Consider the following 26,065-nt stretch of genomic DNA (forward strand, 5'->3'; position numbering starts at 1 on the left):
ATCTCTAAATTCAGTAACCTTAAACTCAAAATCCCCTAGTTGAACTTGGGAATTACACATCTCTTTTTTCTCCATCAAATATTTATAGCTATTTCATAAAATGCACAAATATTCAGCTTCCATAGGGACAAAAACCACCTCTTCCCAATGGACCCTGAAGGATTTACTCAATGAGCTACTTAACAGAGTTAACCAAGGACCACAGTAAAATGTGAGCCAATTAACCCAAGACAAAGCTGTGAATAGGCAGTATCTGTTGTTAGCCTCTACTCTTGACCTGTCCTCAGGGACAGCTGTCATTTTAATTACTGAGTGTTCCATCCAAGTACTCTTTTAAAGTCACACTGAAGTGTAGACTACTAAAGTTACCAAAGAATTTGTTCTTGAAGTCAATCTTTTTGCATGGCAGACAAATCTTTGAGATAAAGTAAAGATTCAAATAGACATGCTATGGTTGAATTCTACCTCCACTGCCTGTGTTACTGGGATTGTAGTTACTTTTCTTAACTTCTCTTAGCTTCCTTTGTCTGGAAAATATTACCATTAAAAACAATATTTTAAAAGTTAAGAATAATTTTCTATAAATCTTACTGGTATTGATAACATGATAGAAATAATCACATGAAAACTGCTCATTAAAATTTATATGATTTCTGAAATACTTTGAAGTCAGAAGAGAAAGAAAAAGTGAAAGCAATTAGATAGAAAAATATTTTTACTTTTTTATTTTAAATCAACTTTTTAAGGCACAATTTTCATACAAGAAAATGTAGCACTTTTAAATGCACAATAGGTGCATTTTGTAAAATTATACAGCCACATAACTACTAACACAATGTAGATGTTTATCAGTTTATCTCTCCAAAGAACTAGGTTTTGATTTTGCTTTCTTCTCATATTTATATTGGAGTTCTTTGCCTTTTACACCTTATTTTGTAGTTTTAGTATATAATTCCCTTTCAGGACTGTGAGGGAGAATCTTTTCCACACATCTCTCCTGGCATTTGATGGTTTGCTGGCAATCTTTGGAATTCTTTGATTTATAGATGCATAACTTCAATATGTCATATTCCTCTTTATAAGACATTTTATCTGTATGCATGTCTGCTTTTCATATGGTTGTGTTTATGTTGGATTGGATTCATCTTAATAACCTCATCTAAACTTGATCATCTGCAAAGACCTTACTTCCAACTGAGATACTATTCACAGGTCCTGAAAGTTAGGATTTTAACATTGAGGAAATATAATTCAACCCACAATGCATCCTAAAGATTCCTAGAAATGGGGGGAAAGTACTACGGCATCGTATCTCCAAATTCCTTCAAATAGCTCCTGGAGTCTCTGTCCCTGACAGAGACTGGTCTCTGGAAGTGACCCGGTACCTGGGCAAAACCCAGATTCTTCACCTCTGGTTTATGCCCCAAATTAGCAACTTTTCCCAGGGTACAAACAGTTACTTGCTTTCTATTGCAGAATTAAACTCACTTTATTGAAAGTGTTTTCTCTCTAGAGCCTTTCCTTTCAGTTTTGCTTGCTTTATCAGATTGCCAGTACCCCATAGAGGTGATTTATCTATTGTATGTAGATTTTCTAGTTGTTCATAACTATAGAACATGTGGTCACAAGTTATTGCACCACAAATATTTCCCATATATTATATTATTATCAATTAAACAAGTATTTGTTAACCATTCACTATGTACCAGACACTATGGTAGGGAGTGAGATTTAAGAGAAAACATTAAAAAATAAGAAATCCCCACATTTTTATAAATTATCTTCATATGTATAAAAATAAACACAATAAATGAATTGTATAACATGGTAGATGATAAGCTTTAGGTAAATAAGTAATAATTGAAATCAATAATAGAAAAGGAGAAACAGGAGTCATAAAATGGATAATGTTTACATTTCTATAAGGTAAAAAAATTTATTAAGGAAACACATTTGGATTTTCAACCAAAGGAAGTGAAGAAGCAAGCTATGTGAATATCTGGAGGAGGAGCAATTGAGACAGAGGCAACAACCATTCAAAGTCCCTCAGGCAGAAATGTTGAATGCTGGTATTTGGCAGAAACAATGACATGTATGTTGTGATGGGGTTAAAGAATAGAGTTGGGGCACTAGTACGAAGAAGCAGAATGTAACTGAGATGTGGCTGAAAATTAATGGGTATAGAATTTGATGGTTATGGCAAGGTCTTGGTTATTTATGCCTCTTAAACTAAGGAACTGAGATAGATTAAAGGGCAAGAACATGAAACATGACCAACTGGTCAACTAAGGAGCCAGTGCATTGGAAGGATCTTCTCTGTGATATTAAAATCACTGTGATGCAGAACAGAACCATGTTGAATGATGGTGAGCAGAGAGCCAACACCTTCAAGGTGCAATGACCCTGGAAGCCCTTGATGACTTTTCTAAGGAAGAGTGGAGTTCAGCATAATCAGATTGAGAGGAAAAACTAACTGGAGAAGGAGCATGAACCAGAAGTGGTAGTTAAAATTAATCACAAAATCTCACCTCTAAAATGTTGGCATGAGATCTGTGAGAGAGAAAACACTTTTCACTTAAGTAGAAACACAATGCCAGGAGAACCAGGGAGGGAAGAAAACAAATGTTCACAAAACAATTTGAAAAGGTAGGAGATTCTGCCCATCGCTGACCTGAGATCAAGGAACTCTAATGAAAGGGGCTCTTAAGGGATGATAGTTATAATTTTAAAAGGGGAAATTTATATTGCTGTAAGAGATCTAAAACATGAATTTAAAATATTCTCTTAAAAATGGTAGTCCCTTTTTGGAGAAACAGTCATGTAATGTCTTCAAATGCCTGGAATTCAGAAAAATTCTGGACTTACTGTTAGGCTTTTAGAAAAAGCATAATCTGCTAGAATGTTAGTTTTGAACACAGAATTTTTTTATTGTCTCCTAATATAGCACTTGAGAATAATGAGTCAACAAAAATTGAATTGTATTTTGAACAGAAATGATTCTCAGATGCTCCTGGTGTGAGGTGCCTGTGGCAGACTGGTACTTGCCCACTAAAATAAAATTGCCCCCTTTGCAGTAACCAAAGGGTATCAGCATTCATGGCCACCAGAGGAGTGTCTATAGTCCTCAGATCCCTTCACAGATAATGGTAGCTCTGTGACTCAGGATTTGTCAATTGGATATAAGTAGAAGAGAAATGTGCAACTTCCCCGCTGAAATCTAAAATGTTGGAAGTGTGCTCCTTGGATTTATCCCTTCTGCTGGACAGAAGGTGTCACAAATACAGTGCTCTATGCTAAAGTTTCACCTGAAAGTACACCTGAAACTCTTAGAGTTAAACTCAAATTATTCTTCATTAGTGCCAGGGTGAGGCTTGGGATTCTGCATTTTTAATAAACTCCCAGGAGATTCTAGTGGTTCTAGCTATGATCACACATTGGACATGATCAATATGTTCATGTGACAGATCAAGCAACAGACTGAAAGGAATCTGGGTCCCTCAATGAAGAAGAAAAGATTTGCCAAGTTGGACCATTTACATGGGTGGATTGTTACGTAATAAAAAATGGACTTCTTATTTTTAAAAGAACTATATCATTGCATGTCTCTTTGATAGAAGTTTATCCTTACTCTAAGTATTTACAGAACTCAAAGTGTATGTGAGACCGTTCTCTTCTTTATTCAATAACTCTGCTCCTGGAAGGCTACTTAGATCACCCATATGGTCTCTCACATGCAGAGATGGCATTCCTTCTGTAATGTTTTGAATTATTTTTTTCCATAAGAACATGGGTTTATATTAACCATGAGAATTCTAATGTTGGAGTTTAAAACTCTTCAAAAGAGATATATGGAAAGAAAAGTTAGACATTGCCTAAATTTCAGAATTCAGAGCTTCATTCTTGTTTCTCTGCTGTGAAATAACTCTAATCTTCTGACTTGGAGGGCAACAATTGGTTCTATTGAATCAGTGGAGTAGAGGAAGGGAATTAAGAAGGACTGAGGAGAGATGGGAAAATAAATGACCAGTTGTGGATAGTCTCTCACTATCTAGTTATTGTAGCCAGATAAAAAGGGTCCACATTTTAAACCAGAATACATGTTTAGTAATATAATAGGAAAATTAAATTGGAGAACAGACCAAAATACAATATTGTTACTTAATATCATTTTTAAAAAGTGACCACAAATTTAGCAGCTTAAAATAACTTACATTTATGTTTCAGTTTCTCCAGGTCAGGAGTTTGAGCATGAGTTATCTGGGTCTGTCAGGGGTCTTTTGCACAACACAATAAACAGGTCTTATTTCTCTGCTGTGTGGTACACTCCAAAGGACAGCTCATAACCTGGTACTTTGCTTTATTGAAACCAGCAAGGTGGAGAATCATGAGAAAGATGGAAATTTCTTGAAATAATAACAAAAGTAAATTACCATCTAAATCTTTAAGAGTGGGAGGAGAACCCTAGAAACTGAGAGCAGAGTAGTATTTACCAGAGACTAGGGAGATGAGTGGAGGGAAGGAAAGGTTGATCATTGGGAAATGTTATTGTTTGATAAGAAGAATAACTTTTGGTGTTCTATGGCACAGTGGGGAATATAACTCACAGTAAAGAATTGTATATTTCAAAATATTTAGAAAAGTGTAATTTGAATGTACTCACCACAAAGAAATGATAAAATAATAAATATTCTAAGTAGGCAAACTGAATCACTATCCAATGCATACATGATACATGAATAAAATATCACATGAATAAAATTTCTCATAAATATGTACAATTATTTGCATTATTACACATGTACTATATGATAATACATAATAAAAAAGAATAATTAATAAAGGTGATCTTGATTCCACCCAGTGATTAGGGGGCCATAGATAATCATCATACACTGGACCAAAGATCTTTCTACTGCTCAGATAATCTCATAAAGATATGTCTTATCTTTCATATGTATTTTCCTATTTGCATACACGTTTTTATTAAGCAAATTTTTTTCTACTACAAATAGTTTTATTTTTTAGAGACCAAATATTCTTCTTTTTAAGTAACATGTAGAATTCTTTGAAAGAAAAAAAAAACACTTTCTATAAACTCCAGTTCTAAATTAAATGATTCACTTAAATAAATATAATAATACAGGTGGAAATATGAAAATAATTATAAGTACTATATGCTTATAACTTCCACAAATGTAAAAATTAACAAAATAGCAACAACGGTAAAATTTTTTAAATTAACAAAATGAATGTTAACTAAATTAAGTAATGCTAAGTTAGTATAATTTTTGTTTTAGTAAACCCTGCCCACCTTTTGGCCTCCAATAACAATGTAGTAGTGTTTGACACCATTGTAACAATGATCAGATTCAGGTGCTTAAATTATGCAATTATACCTGCATTGAGGTATTCATCAGATGACCCAAATCATGGTTTTACATGTTTTGAAATTATCAGTTCAATGAAAACAGAAAATTAATAATTAAAATTATTACAGAAATCAGCACAAATCTAGGTAGAGATGATGGCAGCTCATATAAGGGTGGTAGAAGGATTTTTGAGAAAATATATGACATCCTGGGTGTATATTGAAGGCCAATTATTTCCTTCTAAGAGATTTGATATCAATCATTATAACTTCGTTGCATTTATTTGATTTTCACTTTAATGCTCTGACAGCAGAAAGAACAAGTTTACTGGGAAAGACTGCACATAGAGCAAGTGTGTGACAGTAACTCAGCAGCCGTGAAGATGTTTATATGTCTACAGAGGAAGATGTCACAGAATCATCCCACAAATGCTTGTGCTGAGAGGAGATTTCCAGAGTATGGGGATCTCCTCTGTTACATTATTTCAATTTCCACTTGTTCATTCTCCTGTGCTCAATTCCTAATCTTCCCTCCTATTTATATCATAAAGCTAAACTGTGGCAAGGCAAGTGATTTGCTGATAGCTGATGTCATGATCCAGGAAATTGCTGCCTTGTAGAACTTGCCATCTGTAGAACTTGGACTTTGAGGTTTTCCAGCAAAGAGTATGGGTATAAAGTAAATCTTCCAAACTGTGTTAACAGAATTTGAATGTCCATGAGGAACCAGATTCATACAAACTCTTTTGAAGGGGTACAGTGTAAATTCATCCACCATAGTTTAGTGTCATACCTGTAGGAGAGCAATTATTTTCATCTTGGCTCCAAAAGTGGACTTTTATTACTCACAACTGCTTAAACTGACTCTTTTTGTCTAAAACCCATTGAAAGTATCTGAACCAGAATGTATATCAAATGAGTCACTACAAAACAGATAAATCATACACCAAAATGTTTATTATGGTCATTGGTAACTATCCTTTCTCTAGATGAGTGTCCATAGGAATCTCAAATACTATATGAATTTGACTTCATACCAGCAGAATTTGGCCAAAAAGGCATTTCTGTCTATGGGCTGAAGGGTTCTTCCTGAAATGAAAACATGCCTGCCAGACAGACTGACAAAAATGAAATATTTTCTCTTACACTAGGACTGTACCTCATACCTAGTCAAAATTGTGCTCCCATGATATACTAAAGCCCAAAATTTCACTTTGGCAGACATCTTCATTCTTTGCAGTAATGATAAACTAGGTCTTTTTTCTTTACTGTGACTATTTTAACAATTATATGTCTTCCATGATGGTGATCATCTTTACAATTCTCATAATTTTACAAAAGATTCTCAATTCATCACCAAAATGATTTGGGCAATGTGCATTGGTTATAACAAAAGTAATAAAATAAATACATAGAAAGAAATTATGGTTAAATACTCAGTAAGTACATTATAACCAGTATTGATCTTATTTTAAAAGAACAAGTGATCACTCTATTTATGTTCATGAGAGGAATAAAAGGCTACTTTTCAAGTTTGTTACAAAACTACTCAAGTATCAAACAGGAATTAACTATCTGATATTTATGATCCTTTGGGAACATGGTTTTCTTGGGGTGACTTTGGGTTGTTGATTGTTAAGGCAGATAAGAGATGACACAGGTTTAAGAGTGCCAGAATGGATTTCCTCAAAGATTTGATGTTAGAAATGCATGTTGAGAAAGAAAATGAAGAACAGAAATCACAATCACAATAGTGTATAAAATAAATAAAATTATAGAAACAATAAGATCTGTCTCCCAAGCTTCCAAGGGTAAGCGAATCAATGCAGAGAGCCAAAGTGTGTGAGCGGTTGCTCCCCAAATATGGCTGCACTTGGTATTATATCACTACAAGTAATGTGGTCTTAAAATAAAAATGTTCAGTCTGCTTATTTCACCAAACATCCTACTGAAATAGAATTATACTATAACATAAGAGTAAGAATATTTATTTTTCTCTATGGCTGCAATTTTATTTAAACTATCATAGAATTAGTAAGGAGCCTACCACTCTTCACTGCCTTGAGTCAGAGTTTGTTGAACCATAACTTTCTGATGGCATTTTTGACTTCTGCATTCCTCAGAGTATAAATAAGAGGATTTAGCAAATGTGTCCCAATTGTATAAAACACAGCCACCAACTTATCTATTGTAAATGTAATTGGAGGATGAGTATATGTGAATATACATGGAACAAAGAATAAGATAACCACAATGATGTGGGAGGTGCAGGTAGAGAGGGCTTTTCTTCTTCCTTCTGCACTGTGATGACTTAGAGAATGTAAAATGAAAGTGTAGGAGATAAGCAGGATTATGAAACTCACCATGCATATGGCCCCACTGTTAAACACTATGGGTAAATTGATGACATAAGTGTCCATACAGGCAAGTTTCAACAAAGGTTGCAAATCACAGAAATAGTGATCAATCACATTGGGGCCACAAAAGGGTAATTTCAAAGTCAGGAAAATCTGTGCTGAAGAATGGATACAAGACCCAACCCAGGCTAGAATCACCAATGCTCCACAAACCTGCTGGTTCATGATAATTGTATATCGCAGGGGCTTGCAAATGGCCATGTAGCAATCAAAGGCCATGAGGATGAGAACCAAGGTTGCCATGCAGTCAAAGATGTGAACAGCGAAGATTTGTGTCATGCACTCATTGTAAGAGATGACTTTCTTCTCAGCTATAGCATCTATAATCAATCTGGGGGCGGTGCTTATTGAAAAGCAGGAATCTGAAAAGGATAAGTAGAAAAGGCAAAAGTACATGGGACTCCCAAGAGTCCGGCTGTATCAAATGGTCATCAAAATGAGCAAGTTTGCCAACAGAGTTGCAAGATAGAGAAACAAGAAGACCACAAACACTATTTTCTCCTTTAGAATATCCTGTGTTAACCCAAACAGAATGAACTCATTCACACTGTGATTCAACTCCATGGTTACAGTGAGTAGAGAAAGGGCACAACTGAGAAGTGGTTTATCTACAAATAAAATTGATAAAATGATAATTTGGTAGTAGAAGTGGCCTGCACTCAATTACATCTTTGTAGTTCCAAAATATTCAACATAATACAGTAACTCTTCCATTTGTTCATGTATTTTAATAACTTGGTAAAATTATTTTTAAGTCAATGCCCTCTAACCATAGGCATTGATGCAAGGTCTTCTTATTTGGGACAAAGAATATAATATTTTGTGGAAAAGAATAAAACCTACTAGTAATTGTGGTCTCTGCCCATGTCTGAGAGTTAGTGACTCTGTTGTAGCACTTTACTCAGGTCATCTTAATGTTTTATAATTTTCATTTTTATAAAAGTTAAAGATTCCAACAGACTCATACACCAATGTATATGGTAAAAATGTGCAAAGAATGGAAATGCAATAGAGGACACAGACACAAACCCAAATAAATATAATTTCCTCATACTAGACAAAGGGGCCAAAAATATGCAATGGAGAAAAGATAGCCTCTTCAATAAATGGTGCTGGGAAAATTGGAAATCCATATGCAACAAAAGGAAAATAAACCCATATCTCTCACCGTGCACAAAACTAAACTCAAAATGAATTAAGGACCTCGGAATCAGACCAGAGACTCTGCATCTTATAGAAGAAAAAGTAGGTCCAGATCTTCAACATGTCGGCTTAGGACCAGACTTTCTCAACAGGACTCCCATAGCACAAGAAATAAAAGCAAGAATCAACAACTGGGATAGATTCAAACTAAAAAGCTTTCTCTCAGCAAAGGAAACTATCAGCAATGTGAAGAAAGAGCCTACAGAGTGGGAGAAAATCTTTGCCAATCATATTTCAGATAGAGCACTAATCTCCAGAATCTATAAAGAACTCAAAAAACTCAACACCAAGACTACAAATAACCCAATCAACAAATGGTCTAAGGAAATGAACAGACACTTCACAGAAGAAGACCTACAAACAATCAACAAACATATGGAAAAATGTTCAACATCTCTAGTAATAAAAGAAATGCAAATCAAAACCACCCTAAGATTCCATCTCACCCCAATCAGAATGGCGATTATCAAGAACACAAGCAACAATAGGTGTTGGCGAGGATGTGGGGAAAAAGGTACACTCATACATTGCTGGTGGGGTTGCAAATTAGTGCAACCACTCTGGAAGGCAGTTTGGAGATTCCTTAGAAAACTTGGAATGGAACTACCATTTGACCCAGCTATCCCACTCCTTGGCCTATACCCAAAGGACTTAAAATCAGCATACTACAGAGATACAGCCACATCAATGTTCATTGCTGCTCAATTCACCATAGCCAGATTGTGGAACCAACCTAGATGCCCTTCAGTTGATGAATGGATAAAGAAACTGTGGCATATATATACAATGGAATATTACTCCGCAATGAAGAATGATAAAATTATGGCATTTACAGGGAAATGGATGAATTGGAGAATATCATGCTAAGTGAGATAAACCAATCTCAAAAAACCAAAGGAAGAATGATCTCGCTGATAAGTGGATGATGATACATAATGGGGCGTGGGAGGGGTTAGTTTTAGGGTTAGAGTGAGGGTTAGGGAGGGGGGCAAGAATGGGGGAAGGAAGGACTGTACAGAGGGAAAAGAGGGATGGGAGGGGTGGGGGGAAGGTGAAAAAATAACAATGAATCAACCAACATCACCCTATGTAAACGTATGATTACACAAATGGTATGCCTTTACTCTATGTACAAACAGAGAAAGAACATGTATCCCATTTGTTCACAATAAAAAAAATAAAATAAAAAAAATAAAAGGGAAACTACTAAAAAAAAGAATGGAAATGCATCTCAATTACTAAAACTGTTATCTATATATAATATCAAAGTATTAAATTAGAGAAATCCTTTTGTAAAAATCACATTTTTAGATATGCATTGCAGTTTGTGCCCATTCTTCCTCTTCAGTGTCTTGACCAAGTTTTGCTTTAAGATGGAATTATTTCTTCAACTTTTGGTTCACACAGTCCTAATTTTACTTTCATTTTCAGTCCGCACACATGAGATCTTTAAATAAATCATTAAGTTTGGAATTAGTAAGTAAAGTTACTATATATTTAAAACAATCCATCACTCATGTTAGATTGAGTCTCACACCTTACACATTAAACTTAATGTGTCACTTTGTATATGCCTAAAACTGAAAAAGTAAATTTTCCTACCAAGTTTTTGAGAAGTGTTTGTATTTGTCCATCTCTGTTTTTTCCAAAGCATTAACCTAAATAATTTCAATACATAGACCTTTTCCCATCATTTGTTCAATCCTCCTTTATATGCACACTTCTCTATGCAATTTAAATCATCCTATAATACTTAACTTTCTGGCGTTCACAAAGAGTATCCATAACACAAAAATTCATTTTATCGATTATAAATTAACATTCAAAATTTCATGGTATAAATTTTTGATTTATTTGAAAAGTTGTTTTCAAATTTTAACTCTCATGTATAAACTTGTGCACAAATATCTTATTATTTATATATTTAATTTTTATGAATTTTATTTAAAAAAGACAAAAGGATCTCTAAGGCATAAAATGTATATATTTTCAAATGAATTGGAAAATCATTCTCTCATACCCTTCCAATTTACTTGCATTGATGTTTATTAGAAATATATTGACTATAGTATAGAAGTATTTTCACAATAAAATATCCAAAGTTTACAGTGAATTACAAGATAACAATTCATAGTTTTTAATCTCACTCTCCAGAAGTAACTTTATATATTATTCAAATTTTTCATATACATATGTTTTTGTTAAATATCCCTTTTATGTATAGGTACTCAGTAAGCTTATTCTGGATTTCTCTAAGTAAAATCAGTATTTCATAATTAGAATTCAAACTGTCCATTTACCTCTATAATAAACACATATAATGTAAATAAAAATTTAACTTTCTTTGCCATCCAGCTAAAATAGTATTAGCTCAATGTGATAAACTGGGGTATTTATAATACCTACAACTGATTTTAATTCTAGTTATCTCTGACAATTATAAAAAAGAAAATGAACTAATTATTAGGTTCCTCATGAGAGAAAACTAGAAAGAGGGTGTGAGAAAAGGACCAGTTAGAAATTACAAGAAGAAGAAAAAATGCTTTTCATCAGGTGAACACACAGAGGATCTTCAGAAAAATCTACATTCTCATCAAATACAAAGGCTGTTTGAAATAAAGTCATGGGCAAATGATGGACACCCACGCTCTCCAGGCATGCAAACCTATTTTGGTTTATTTTAAATAAGAGGGAAAAAAAAGATTTAGGGACAAGGAGCACTTTGTCAAAATCCTTGCAAAAGCTTAGGTCAATACTGTTTCAGGTTTATCATTGAAACCAGTTATTATTTCTTAAACTCATGAACTAAACTTTCTCCCTGATTTGGGGGACAACCATGGTAGTGGAGCATACCATTTATCTTCTTTGAATTTTATTTCTCCTCATTAGAATTTTAACAAGTTCAAATTATATCTGGGCACAAAACCCTTCTGTGCTTTTGTCCAGAAAATCATCTACCTCTATTCCTTTTCTTTGATATTACTATGTGTTTTGATTTGACTTGAATAAAATACTCTATATTACATATTTTCCTTGTTTCATTACCTTATATTTAAACAAAGTTTCACTTTTCTTATTTCATTTGATGTGAATGTTTTCTTACAAGATAAGTATGGCCACTGGTCTTGTTCTTTTCTGTGTATTAATTATGACCTGTAACATAGAGTTTTCCTGAGCCAAAACAAGAATGGGATACTGATACTAAATAGTTATTCTCTTTTGTACCTGCCTCACCTGTCATGAAAATAACAAACCACAATCTTCAATGTAGATTACATCCTCAAAAAGAGAAATCTTGAGCCATCAGAAAATTCCAGTTTTTTTTATTTTTCTGACTTGATAATAAAATCAAGTTCTTCAACTTTCATGTTGAGAAAAGTATGAAAACATGAATTAGATAGCTAATGAATAATAGTGAAAAGGGGACAGGGCAGAGAGTCAATGAATCTGAGTAGCAGAGAGGAGAATGATAGTGAAGAGACAGCAGCAGAGTCAGGGGGTAGGAGAAAGGAAGATCTAGAGAGCAGAGGTCAAAGGAGTCTGTTACCCAAGATTTCATCTTAAAGTTTAGCCTCCTTCTTTCAGACCCAATTCAAAGCTCTTGTGCCAGAACCAGAGAGGGGAAGTTGTGCATCATGAGCATGGAAGACCAAGGGTCCTGAAACTCCAGGTGGGTAAAAACTAGAGTCCTAACATATACTCTGTCCCAGAAATACCACCACTGGCACTAAACTCTTAAAATGAGATGATCCTATGATTAAAAGTACAACCATGCTGGGTTCAATGTCATGGTGATGTCTAATTCCACTTTCTATTAAAAGAAAGTCATTAAAGATATAGTACAGCTTCCTGCTGAGGCCAGGGGTGTATCATGAATCCTGAACCACCATAACTGTTATTTTGGGAAATACTCCCCAGAAGCTCCACTTTTCACAGGATAAAATGTCATTATACGTTCCATCAAATCAATCTAGAGAAGGTAAAGTGCAGAGAGACTTTTAGAGAGATTAAAACCATTACCTCTTTTCTTTTAAGCAAACAGATGATTTCCAAGGAACTTCAACTTTCATTTACAGGAAACTGAATCACATGAAGCCTGGTTACAGCTTTTTATCATAATTATTGGATGTGGAGATACTATGCAGAGGAGATTTTACAAGTGGACATTACATATTACACATGGTTCCTCCAAAAGCACAGTGTCATATGAAAACAACAATTTCTCTTACTGGAGCAAGGAAGAAAGTTGTAAAAATTGGAGGAAGTTTCTTAATTTGGTTCTTGAAAACATTATGGAACAAACTATTCCAGCATTTGGAGAAACCTCTGAAACCAGCTTTTGTTCCAAGTTTGTCTTTGGTAACAGTGTAAGTAAATGAGTTTCTTTTTATTGGATTGGATATTTATAGTAATTCCACAAAGGTTTTAGAAACCTAAAGCTTTTATTCTCAGGAGCTCTAAGAAATCCAAACTCCCAATCAGTCCCAAAGGTTGTCAGTGAGTTACCTAGTTGACACAGTCCGAAGACAAAGCAGGCACTGGAGTTAAATTTCAACTCAGTATTAATTGCAGCTGAGGAAAACTTACTCATTTTTTATGTGATTATGACTTAAGTCCCTCTCTTATGGAATCATGGAATTCATTGAAGCCAGTTAGATATCCATGTACCATGAGCCCTGGTTCTACCACTACCTGCTATCTGAATTTAATCAACTTCATTAATCGCTTCAAGTTTTAATTTCATCTTGTGTAAAGGTCAACTAATAATATTTATTTACCCCATTTCCACTCCCATCTGTTTTAAAATAGAGCAGAGAGAAGAAAGGGATGAGAATTATTGAATATTTTTAACATATTTTTCTTTTTATTTGTAAAGATATATTCTCTTCCACACGAGGAAGATGGCTAGATCTTTGCTTTTGAAAGTGATCATAAGCTATTAAAGTTGGGACATTACAAAATTACTTTTCTAATGGATGGAGACTGTGATTTACTAACTAGTGTATGTATCTGCTAGGTCTGCCATTGCCTCTGTAATACCTATAATGAGGTTTATGTCACAGATACAGAGATGGGGTGGGACGACAGAAGCAGGAGACAAACTGGACAATTCTTCACACTTTTGCCCATGTGTCTGAGCACTAATCATCAAGTCCAAATGCCTGAGAGAAACATCTTAGGGAAAATATTACTGCCAGCCTGGCCTTTTTCATTGCAAACAGACTGGAAGAATTTTGAGAACATTTTTTGGTGTGTCACCTAAAGCTTTTGGACCTCAATTTCTCCACCAATTAAATGGGAGTATTGTTGCCACCTGCGGCAACAATTGCACAGGTATTTATCAGAGGGGCCTGGAAATAAACTATTTTTCCTATATTCACTAATTTATAGAGGAAGAGAGACTTTGAGAGAAAGATAGTCTTTGCTTAGAGGGAGAGAAACTTTGCTTATCAGGAAGAGAGACTTTGCTTAGAGGAAGAGAAACTTTGTTTAGAGGAAGAGAATTACTTAGAGAAAGAGAAACTTTGCTTAGAGAGAAAGTTTTAGAGAAAGAGAGGCTTCTGCGCTTATCAGAGATCTATTTCTTCTTAATTCTGCTGCTTATTCTTAAAGGTGTGTCCTGCATACTGTGAACTGAAGGTGCGTGCTAGGAGTATGTGCTAAAGGTGCACTGCTTCTCTCTGCAAGCCGCTGCCCCTACTCGCTGCTTCTTTTCTTTTTGCCACTTTTCTCTGCCTGCTGTTGCTCCTTACTATCCTGCCCCCACCTACTGCCTGCTTATATTCCCTCCAGGAGATGGAGGGTGGGGCCATGCCAGTCGCAATCAGGTGAGGAGCCAGCTGCCCCATCACAGTAAGGGTTAAAACGAGGAGGCCCAAGCAGGTGTGCTCAGAAACACCTGTGCACACGCTGTGCTTATGGACTTAACTGAATACGGCCAGTGATAAATCACCTGAGTTCGCTTATGTCAATTAACCTCCTCACAGTCAATGTGATCAGGTGCCTTTCTGGCTGGCACAGCCCCCAGCAGAGTATGATGAAAAATTTATAATGTTATCATTTTACCAGTGTACAATTTTATAAGACTTCAATATATATCATAAAAGAAGTAATCCCTGACTCAGAAAAAGGTGCAGAAGTAGTTATTGTGTTTTTATGAATCCTTCTTAAATATGAGGAATTAAGGTGAGAAAGTGAAAAGATTCCCTCAAGGCGACAAAACCCATTAGTAACAGAACGAGCTTAGAATCTAAATCTCTCAACTAGGAGTCTAAAGCTTTGAAAAAAAAGTAATTAGATATTTATAGTAATGTCATAAGATTTCTTGTCCTGTAAAATAAGATCAGTCAACTAGGCATGAGTCTGGGTCAATGATCTCACCTAGCCCCTTCAAGCGCTGAGTGAATTCTGTGAATGCACATTAAATATTTCTTGTGGACAGAACAGTTGAGATACCCAACAACTCCCCATAAAGCAAAACCTGGGCTAGCCAGGGGTGGATTGAGGGTAGTGAACTCTGGTCATTTAATCACGGAAACTATGCAAGTTGGAATAGATGACAACTGATATTTGTACTCTTTTGTCATTTTTCTTTCTTTCTTTTTTTTTTTTTTTTGTACCAGGGATTAAACCCAGGTGTGGCTCTCTACAATTGAACCACACCCCTAGCCATTTTAAAAAAATGTTTTATTTTTAAAAAAGTTCTCACTACATTATTGAGGCTGGCCTTGGACATTGTGATCCTCTTTCCTCAGCCTCCCAGGCCCCTGGGATTATAGGTGTGTTGCTACCATTGCAGTCTAGCACTCTTTTGTCTCTCTTTTTTTTGGGGGGGGTTACTAGGGATTGAACACAGGAGCACTTGGCCCTGAGTTTCTTAGTGCCTCACTTTTGTTGAGGCTGGCTTTGAACTCACTTTCCTCCTGCCTCAGCCTCCCAAGCCTCTGGAATTACAGGTGTGTTCCACTGCACCAACCACTCTTTGTCTTTTTTTTTTTTTTTTTTTGGTGCTGGGGATCGAACCCAGGGCCTTGTGCCTGCAAGGCAAGCACTCTACTGACTGAGCTATCTCCCCAGCCCCCACTCTTTGTCTTTTGATCCACATTTCTTATGTAAAATCTCAGAGTGAATTAGTACCTTACTCTAAAATTTGTTCACTTAAAGTTACTTCTTACTAGGGTAAGCATGTCAATGAATAATAAATTGTTCAGATCAAAACTAACAAATAAAATGGAAAATTGAAGCGATAGATTATTTTATTGAGATCCAAAATACCTGTAGATCACTGAAAGCAACTTTTATTTTTGAAAGCAATGGGAGAATGAATGGAGAATGAACAGACTTGTAGAAAATAATTTAGTATAGACATAGGACATAACTAAAAATAAAATTTATTTGAAATATCCCATTCCATTCTATGTTAAACTATAAACTGTAGTTTTTATCACTATTTGCATGCTAATGACTGCATGCACTCTGCCAACATTTCAATGGATTAATATTAGAGATGGGTTTGAACTTTTCTAAGGGAAGAAATATCATGCATTCATTCAGTGAAAATATGTTTAATAAGACAGAGATGCATCAGTGAACCAAAGAGAAAAAAATTCTGTTCCTCATAGCTTAGCGTTTATGAAAGGAGACAAACAAAAATACAAGTATACAAATTATATGGAGAATCAGAGAGTGATATAGCTGTCAAAGAACAGAGAGGGTGACAAGGGGCTTAATGAAAGCCACAATGCAGAGTTCTGCCTTTTAAAACACAGGTGATGTGGAATGCATGGGGACTCATAGAAGAGAAGGAGGGAGGGTGTGAGAAAGAAGCAGTAAGGGAGGTCACAGTCACCCAAACTGTAGAGTCTTGGAGGTGACTGTCAGGACTCCACATTTTCCTCTAATCAAATGGAGAAAAATTGCAAGATTATGAGCAAAGTTGTGTTTTCATGGTACCTATGAGTTAATACAGCATCACTCCTGAATCATTTCCCTTTTAAAGTTAGAAACCTCCTGTTATTCTTTCAAATATCCAGAAACATTTTTTTCAAATCTCCACTTTTAACATTGGCACTGTATTCCTGCAAATTCTTTAAATAACTCTGGTAACTCCAAGGAGCCAACTTAGTGTTAGCCCAACAACATTATTGGGATGGGTGTCATAATGCCTAAGCAGATCTACATGGAAAACAAAATGCAAATCTAAAGCCAAATCTGTTGTTCGGAGAGAATGAAATATTTCAGTACATAGGTTTGTTCTAGAAGCTACCTGGTAACCTGAGATTACTAAACTTTAGCAATAGAAATGACATATGTTTCTACATTTAAATTATCTTTTTATTGATAATTGTTCCAATAGAATCATTTTCACTTGGTAGTTAAAGCTAAGAAAATTAGAATCATACAAATTGAAATGTGATCCTCTTTTAAAATTAACTTTTTACTTTCTAATACTTTTGGGTACTATTTTTTCTGCAAGAGGGAAATTTCACAGCACTATGTATGTACCTTAATAAGGCATTGCTGGTATAGAGGTGTTCAAACAGCTCCATTTCACTTTACTTGGATAAGAAATGCTGATTGCTGACTCCCATATGGAGTGTGCATCACTATCCCTCCATAACTGACTGATGGTTTTCTGATCTGAGAGGAGCTATTCATAGGCAGAATTCTCTCTCAGGAAACACAAGAAGGGACTCAAATTCTGCCACCCACACTGAATGCAGAAGTCACCTGACACAGGGTGTCCTACAGTAGAGGTTTAGTGAGTCTCTACCCTCTATCCATCTTGAGTCCTGGCTGTTCTTCAACAGTAACTACGATCACTGTCATCCATATTTTATAACATGAAATGGTATGAATAAATTTCTGTTTCAAATGTGCAAAATACTTTGTTTTCACTCTGTAAAGATTTTGCAAATAGTAGAGAGAAGGGAGAGTAATCAGTAGGTAATCTCTCTTTCCATTCTTTCTTTCTTTCATTTTTAGATTCAAATACACGTAAAATTCAATTCTTTTTAATTTATATATGAAATATCAAGTTGCCCATTCAGATCTGATAACTCATGTGAACATAAAAACCATTTCCTGAACCCTATGTGAAGTTTTTCTCATACATATAAATATTATCATGTTTCTATACAAAGGGAATTCTATCAAGTTTTTAAATCAAAAACAATTTATTATTATTAAAGAAATTTAATTTTTCAAGTTTTCTTTTTATTGTAACAATGGTCCACTTTATTTTTTTCTCAGAGCAGTTTTATTTATTTATTTGTTTTTAAATTTATTTTTATTGTAAACAAATGGGCTACATGTTGTTTCTCTTTGTATATGGAGTAAGAGCATACCATTTGCATATTCATACATTTACATAAAGTAATGATGTTTGATTCATTCCATTATTTTTTCCTTCCCCCCCACCCCTCAGACCTCTCTTTTCCCTCTATACAGTCCCTCCTTCCTCCATTCTTCCCCGCTCCCACCCCCCATTATGTGTCATCATCCACTTATCAGTGAGATCATTCGTCTTTTGGATTTTTGAGATTGACTTATCTCACTTAACATGATATTCTCCAATTTCATCCATTTGCCTGCAAATGCCATAATTTTATTATTCTTTATAGCTGAGTAATATTCCATTGTGTGTGTATATATATATATATATATATATATATATATATATATATATATATATATATATATACACACCACGGTTTCTTTATCCATTCATCAATTGAAGGGCATCTAGGTTGGTTCCATAGTCTGGCTATTGTGAATTGAGCAGCTATGAACATTGATGTGACTGTATCTCTGTAGTATGCTGATTTTAAGTCCTTTGGGTATAGGCTGAGGAGTGGAATAGCTGGGTCAAATGGTAGGTCCATTCCAAGTTTTCTAGGAATCGCCACACTGCTTTCCAGAGTGGCTGCACTAATTTGCAGTTCCACCAGCAGTGTATGAGTGTACCTTTTTCCCCACACCCTCTCCGACTCCTATTGTTGCTTGTATTCTTGATAATCACCATTCTAATTGGGGTGAGATGGAATCTTAGTGTAGTTTTGATTTGCATTTCTCTTATTACTAAAGATGGTGAACATTTTTTCATACATTTGTTGATTGCTTGTAGATCTTCTTCTGTGAAGTGTCTGTTCATATCCTTAGCCCATTTGTTGATTAGGTTATTTGTATTCTTGGTGTAGAGTTTTTTGAGTTCTTTATAGATTCTGGAATTTAGTGCTCTATCTGAAGTATGAGTGGCAAAGATATTCTCCCACTCTGTAGGCTCTCTCTTCCCATTGCTGGTAGTTTCCTTAGCTGAGAGAAAGCTATTTAGTTTGAATCTATCCCAATTATTGATTCTTATTTCTTGTTCTATGAGAGTCCTGTTAAGGAAGTCTGATCCTAAGCCATGAAGGTGAAGATTTAGGACCTACTTTTTGTTCTATAAGATGCAGGGTCTCTGGTCTGATTTCAAGGTCCTTGATCCATTTTAAGTTGAATTTTGTGCAGGGTAAGAGATAGGGGTTTAGTTACATTCTGTTGCATATGGATTTCCAGTTTTCCCAGCACCATTTGTTGAAGAGGCTATCTTTTCTCCATTGCATATTTTTGGCCCCTTTGTCTAGTATGAGAAAATTGTATTGATTTGGGTTTGTGTCCATGTCCTCTATTCTCATCGATCTACCTGTCTATTTTGGTGCCAATACCATGCTGTTTTTGTTACTATTACTTTTTAGTATAGTCGAAGTTCTGGTATTGCGATACCCCCTGTTTCATTCTTCCTGCTAAGGATTGCTTTAGACATTCTGGGTTTTTTTTCTTCCAGATGAATTTCACAATTGCTTGCTCTATTTCTGTAAGGTACGTCATTCGGATTTTAATTGGAATTGCATTGAATCTGTATAGCACTTTTGGTAGTATGGCCATTTTGACAATATTAATTCTACCTATCCAAGAACATGGGAGATCTTTCCATCTTCTAAGGTCTTCCTTAATTTCTTTCTCATCATTTTGTAATTTTCATTGTAGAGATCTTTTACAAACTCTTTGGTTAGATTGATGCCCAAGTATTTTATTTTTTTTTATGGCTATTGCAAATGGAGTTGTTTTCCTCATTTTCCTTTCAGCTGTTTGTCGCTTGCATATAAAAATGCTTTAGATTCATGCATGTTGATTTTATAGCCTGCTATTGTGCTGAATTCATTGATGAGGTCTAGAAGTTTTCTGGAGGAGGTTTTTGGGTCCTCTAAATATAGAATCATGTCATCCACAAATAGTGACAGCTTAAGTTCCTCTTTTCCTATTCGTATCCCTTTAATTTCTTTAGTCTGCCTAATTGCTCTGGATAGAGTTTTGAGGACAATGTTGAATAGAAGTGGTGAAAGAGGACATCCCTGTTTTGTTCCCATTTTTAAAGGGAATGGTTTCTATTTTTCTCCATTAAGAAAGATGTTGGCTATGGGCTTAGCACAAATAGCCTTTACAATGTTCAGGTATGTTCCTACTATCCCTATTTTTTTTAGTGTTTTGAGCATGAACAGGTGTTGTATTTTGTCAAACGCTTTTTCTGCGTCAATTGAAATAATCATGTGATTCTTATCCTTAAGTCTATTGACATAATGGATTACATTTATTGATTTACGAATGTTGAACCATCCTTGCATTCCAGGAATAAACCCCACTTGATCATGGTGCACAATTTTCTTAATATGTTTTTGGATACGGTTTGTCAATATTTTGTTAAGGATCTTTGCATCTATATTCATCAAGGATATTGGTCTAAAATTTTCTTTCCTTGATGTGTCTTTTCCTGGTTTGGGTATGAGGGTGATATTAGGCTCATAGAATGAGTTCGGTATGGTACCCTCCTTTTCTATTTCCTGGAATACTTTGAGAAGTATTGGAATGAGTATTGGAATTCTTCTTTGAAGGTCTTGTAGAACTCAACTGAGAATCTGTATGGTCCTGGGCTTTACTTGGATGGTAGATTTTTAATGGCTTCTTCTATTTCATTGCTTGATATTGATCTGTTTAAATAGTGTATGTCCTCCTTGTTCAGTTTGGGAGGAGCATATGTCTCTAGAAATTTGTCAATGTCTTTAGTACTTTCTATTTTGTTGGAATAAAGATTTTCAAAGTAGCTTCTCATTATGTTCTGTATCTCAGTGGTGTCTGTCGTGATATTTCCTTTTGCATCATGTATTTTAGTAATTTGAGTCTTCTCTCTCCTCTTTGTTAGTGTGGCTAAGGGTTTGTCTATTTTGTTTACTTTCTCAAAGAACCAACTTTTGTTTTGTTAATTTTTTGAATAGTTTCTTTTGTTTCAATTTCATTGATTTCAGCTCCGATTTTAATGATTTCCTGTCTTCTACTACTTTTGTTGTTATTCTGTTCTTCTTTTTCTAGGACTTTGAGCTGTAATGTTAGGTCATTTAGTTGTTGACTTTTCATTCGTTTCTGGAATGTGCTCCATGAAATGAATTTTCCTCTTAGTACTGTTTTCATAGTGTCCCAGAGATTTTGATATGTTGTATCATCGTTCTCATTGACCTCTAAGAATTTTTTATTCTCCTCCCTGATGTTTTTTGTTATCCATGTTTCATTCAATAGCATATTATTTAGTCTCCAAGTGTTGGAGTAATTTCCCTTTTTTATTTTGTCATTGATTTCTACTCTCAGTCCATTATGATCTGATAGAACACAAGGCAGTATCTCTATTATTTTGCATTTCCTAAGGGCTGCTTTGTGGCATAACAAATGGTCTATTTTCGAGAAGGTTCCATGTGCTGCTGAGAAGAAAGTGTATCCACTCGTTGATGGATGGAATATTCTATATACATCTATTAAGTCTAGGTTATCGATTGTGTTATTGAGTTCTATGGTTTCTTTGGATTTTGTTTGGAAGATCTATCTAGTGGTGACAGTGGTGTGTTAAAGTCGCCCAGAATTATTGTGTTGTGGTCTATGTGATTCTTGAAATTGAGAAGGATTTGTTTGATGTATAGGGATGCACCATTGTTTGGGGCATAAATATTTCCTATCCTTATGTCTTCCTGATTTATGGTTCCCTTAAGCAGTATGAAATGTCCTTCTTTATCCCTTCTGACTAACTTTGGCTTGAAGTCACTTTATCTGATATAATGATGGAAACCCCCACTTTTTTACTGAGTCCATGCATGTGGTAGGTTTTTTCCCATCCTTTCACCTTTAGTCTGTGGATGTCTTTTTCTATGAGATGAGTCTCTTGCAGGCAGCATATTGTTCGGTCTTTCTTTTTAATCCATTCTGCCAGTCTATGTCTTTTGATTGATGAGTTTAGGTCATTAATGTTCAGGGTTATTATTGAGAAATGATTTGTATTTGCAGTCATTTGTCTTATTTTTGGTTTTTAAGTTGGTTTCATTTCTCCTTTGAGTGGTTTTTCTCTAAGGTAGTTCCTCCCTTTGCTGACCTACGTTGTTGTTTTTCATTTCCTCCTCATGGAATATTTTGTTGAGAATATTCTGTAGTGCAGGTTTCTATTTGTAAATTCTTTTAACTTTTGTTTATCATGGAAGGATTTCATTTTCTCTTCAAATCTGAAGGTTAGTTTTGCTGAGTATAGGATTCTTGGTTGGCAACCATGTTCTTTCAGAGATTGAAATATGTTGGTCCAGGCCCTTCTACTTTTAGAGTCTGGGTTGAGAAGTGGCTGCTATCCATATTGGTCTCCACCTATATGTAATCTGATGCTTTTCTCTTGTGGCCTTCAAAATCCTATCTTGATTTTGAATGTTACGCATTTTCATTATAATGTGCCTTGGTGTGGATCTGTTGTGATTCTGTGCATTTGGTGTTCTGTAAGCCTCTTGTATTTGATTTTCCATTTCATTCTTCAGATTTGGGAAATTTTCTGAAATTATTTCATTGAATAGGTTGTTCATTCCTTTGGTTTGTATCTCTGTGCCTTACTCAATCCCAATAATTCTTAAATTCAGGCTTTTCATGATGTCCCATAGTTCTTGGAGATTCTGTTCATGATTTCTTACCATCTTCTCTGTTTGGGTGACTTTATTTTCAAGATTAAATATTCTGTCTTCATTGTCTGAGGTTCTGTCTTCCAAGTGGTCTAGTCTGTTGGTGATGCTTTCCATTGAGTTTTTTATTTGGTTTATTGTCTCCTTCATTTCAAGGATTTCCATTTGATTTTTTTTGAGAATCTCTATCTCTTTGTTGAAATGATCTTTTGCTTCCTGCAGGTGCTCTTTCAGCTTATTGGATTATCATTCATTGCCTGCATTTGCTCTCTTATCTCATCCTTTGCTTCATGAATCATCTGAATCATGTATAATCTGAAGTCCTTTTCTGACATTTCTTCTAACATATTGTCATTGGATTCTATTAATATAGAATCTAGATTTGTTTGGATCATTTTCTTCCCTTGTTTTTTTTTCATGTTGTTCATGTATCTTCTCCTCTAGCAGTGCAGATCTGGGGTATTGCAGATTTCCCCTATAGGTTTATAGTGGCCTTATAGGTTTCCAAAACCCTTTCTTTAAGGGGAGATCAATATTAGAAGTGCCGAAATCAGACTATGCAATCCTAGACCAAATAGCCCCTATGGGGACAATAACAAAATTGTCATAATAAACAAAATGAGTTCAAATATTACCTTTGGTAAAAGAAACAGGTTTGCAATAAGGTCTGCAGTTTCTAATGGAGGACAAAGAGGATGCAGAGGGATGTAGAATGTGGCTGTTAATGGGAGAAGAAAAGTATATACAGAAGTTCTAGAAAATAGAAAGGGTGAGAGTGTAATCAAAAGAAATCGGATGTTAGCATGCAAAAAAGGGAGAAAGAGACTCTGAAGGAATAGGTAAACAAAAGGAAAAGAAAGCAAGAAAAGTAAAAAAAATAAAAACTTAAATTTTTTTAAAAAGGAGAAAAAAGAAATTCTACTGTATAACACTCATATACTAATGAAACCTCCCAGTGTTCAGTAGCCTGATGCATGAGAGGTACCTGACAATGAGCTTCAAGCCTCCAGCAGGCATCGCAGGATGGGATTTCCCCACCCAAAGATCGGAGCTCTGGCTTCCAGGATTATCCATGATGGCTGCTCTGGCTTTGAAATGTGTTGGCACATGGGGAGCTGCAGCTCAGGGGTGGATGTGGTCAGCTGGAGGTCCTGGAGACAGGATGCAGTTGGTCCAGCAGGGGTCCTGGAGGTCCAGTGTGTTTGGTGTGGTTGTGGGATCCTGGAGGCAGGGTGCAATCAGTCAGTCTGATTATCTGCCTATGATAGGGCACAGTCCGTTGGTCTGTGGGTCCTGGTGGCAGGGAGCAGTCAGTCGATGTGAGGGCCCCAGAGGCAGGGAGTTATCAGTTGGGCTGAGGGATCCTGGAGACGGGGCTCAGTCTGTCCAGCCAGGGGTCCTACGGGGCCTGGCTGTTGTCTCAAAATGGTGGAAGGCAGGTGTAATCAAACCTGCAGGTACTGTAACAGTGAACATCCAGGCAGCAGCATGCAGCTGGTGCTCCACTGGTGGTTGTTGATCAGTTTGCCGACTGTTGTTGGACAATCGGGAGGTGAACCTCGAGCGTTGGGTGATGGATAGGAGTAAAGCAGGCGATGGACAGGCGAGAGGCAGGCAAATGGCAGATGATAATTTTTCAAGTTTTAATGTCTAACTTTCATCAGAAAGCACCACCACTCTCTTCCACACTTTCCTTAAGGCACTTTTCACTTCCTGAATTCTGAAAGTATAAATCAAAGGATTAAGCAAGGGACTCAGGATGGTGTAAAATATGGCCACCATTTTGTCAGAGGTGAAGGCAAATGGAGGTCTTGCATAGGTACATATGCAGGGAACAAAAAACAAAACCACCATAGCAATGTGAGATCCACAGGTGGACAGAGCTTTCCTCCACCCTTCAGCACTGTGTGTCCTCAGGGAGAACAAGATGACAGACACCATAGGAGACAAGCAACAGGGAGAAGATTATGATGCAGATTAATCCACTGTTGCTGATCACCAGAAGGCCTAGGATGTGGGTGTCAGTGCAGGCCAGCCCCAGTAATGGGTACAGGTCACACATGAAATGATCAATGACATTAGGTCCACAAAAGGGCAGCTGGAATGTAAAGAGAATCTGGGTGATGGAATGCAAGAAGTCCCCTGTCTAGAAAACCCCCACCAGAATGCCACAGAGCCTCCAGTTCATGACGGAAGAGCAGTGCAAGGGTTTGCAAATGGCCACCGAGCAGTCATAGGCCATGACCGAGAGAACAATTACCTCTGCCCCAGCAAGGAAGTGCTCAGCAAAAAGTTGAATCATGTATCCTTTTTAAGAGATGGTTTTTTTTTTCACAAATAGAGTTCACAATCATTTTTGGTGTGATGGCAGAGGAGAAGCAGGCATCCAGGAAGGACAGGACTGTCAGGAAGAGGTACATGGGAGAGCCCAGCAGTGCAGGGCTACAGAGGATGTTTACTACAATCAGAATATTGCCCAAAACAGTTGCAAGGTAGACCAACAAAGACACAACAAATATCATTTTCTGAACTCATGGAATATTTGAAAGCCCCAGTAGGACAAACTCAGTTACAATGCTATGATTTTGCATCATTTCCAAGGAAAATGTGAAGGTAAAAAAGTGATCATGTAAACCTACAATTAGAATAGAAAATTGCTTAATGCTATTTGTAATATAGTCATCAACTAGTTGGTGCTTCATTATTTGAACTTATCTTGAGTACTTTTAATTTTATCACTTAGAACATAATATTAGACATTTATTGAAGGCTGTTGTAGATCAGGCAAAATTGAGGTGGATATACATTATTGTGCACTGAAGAAAACCAGATTTTCAAACTGGTGGAGAAGTTGCTTTTTATTTCAAAGTTTAGCTTTAAAACCATTGTGAATTATTTAGAGGCATTTTGAAGCCACACACAAGTGCAAAACAAAAAATTAAAAGACTATTATTTACTAACCAAAACACCCATAGGCATGGTATGAGGTAGGGTTGAGTAACCTGCCATGCTTGACCAGAGGACTGCCTCATCTACCATTAGAAAACAAATAAGAAATAGTT

At 35.9% G+C, this 26,065-nt stretch overlaps 1 protein-coding gene and 1 pseudogene across 5 annotated transcripts in view; one reads left to right on the top strand and one right to left on the bottom strand.

Annotated features, from left to right (window-relative positions):
- The window catches only part of Gnal (G protein subunit alpha L), a 484,329-nt gene that overhangs the window by 285,097 nt on the left and 173,167 nt on the right, over positions 1-26,065 (top strand). The gene's annotated exons all lie outside the window — the stretch shown is intronic.
- LOC124965705 (olfactory receptor 4C11-like) lies at positions 7,435-8,349 on the bottom strand (annotated as a pseudogene).

This window comes from Sciurus carolinensis, chromosome 15, assembly GCF_902686445.1.
Source record: "Sciurus carolinensis chromosome 15, mSciCar1.2, whole genome shotgun sequence".
Classification (NCBI taxonomy): domain Eukaryota; kingdom Metazoa; phylum Chordata; class Mammalia; order Rodentia; family Sciuridae; genus Sciurus; species Sciurus carolinensis.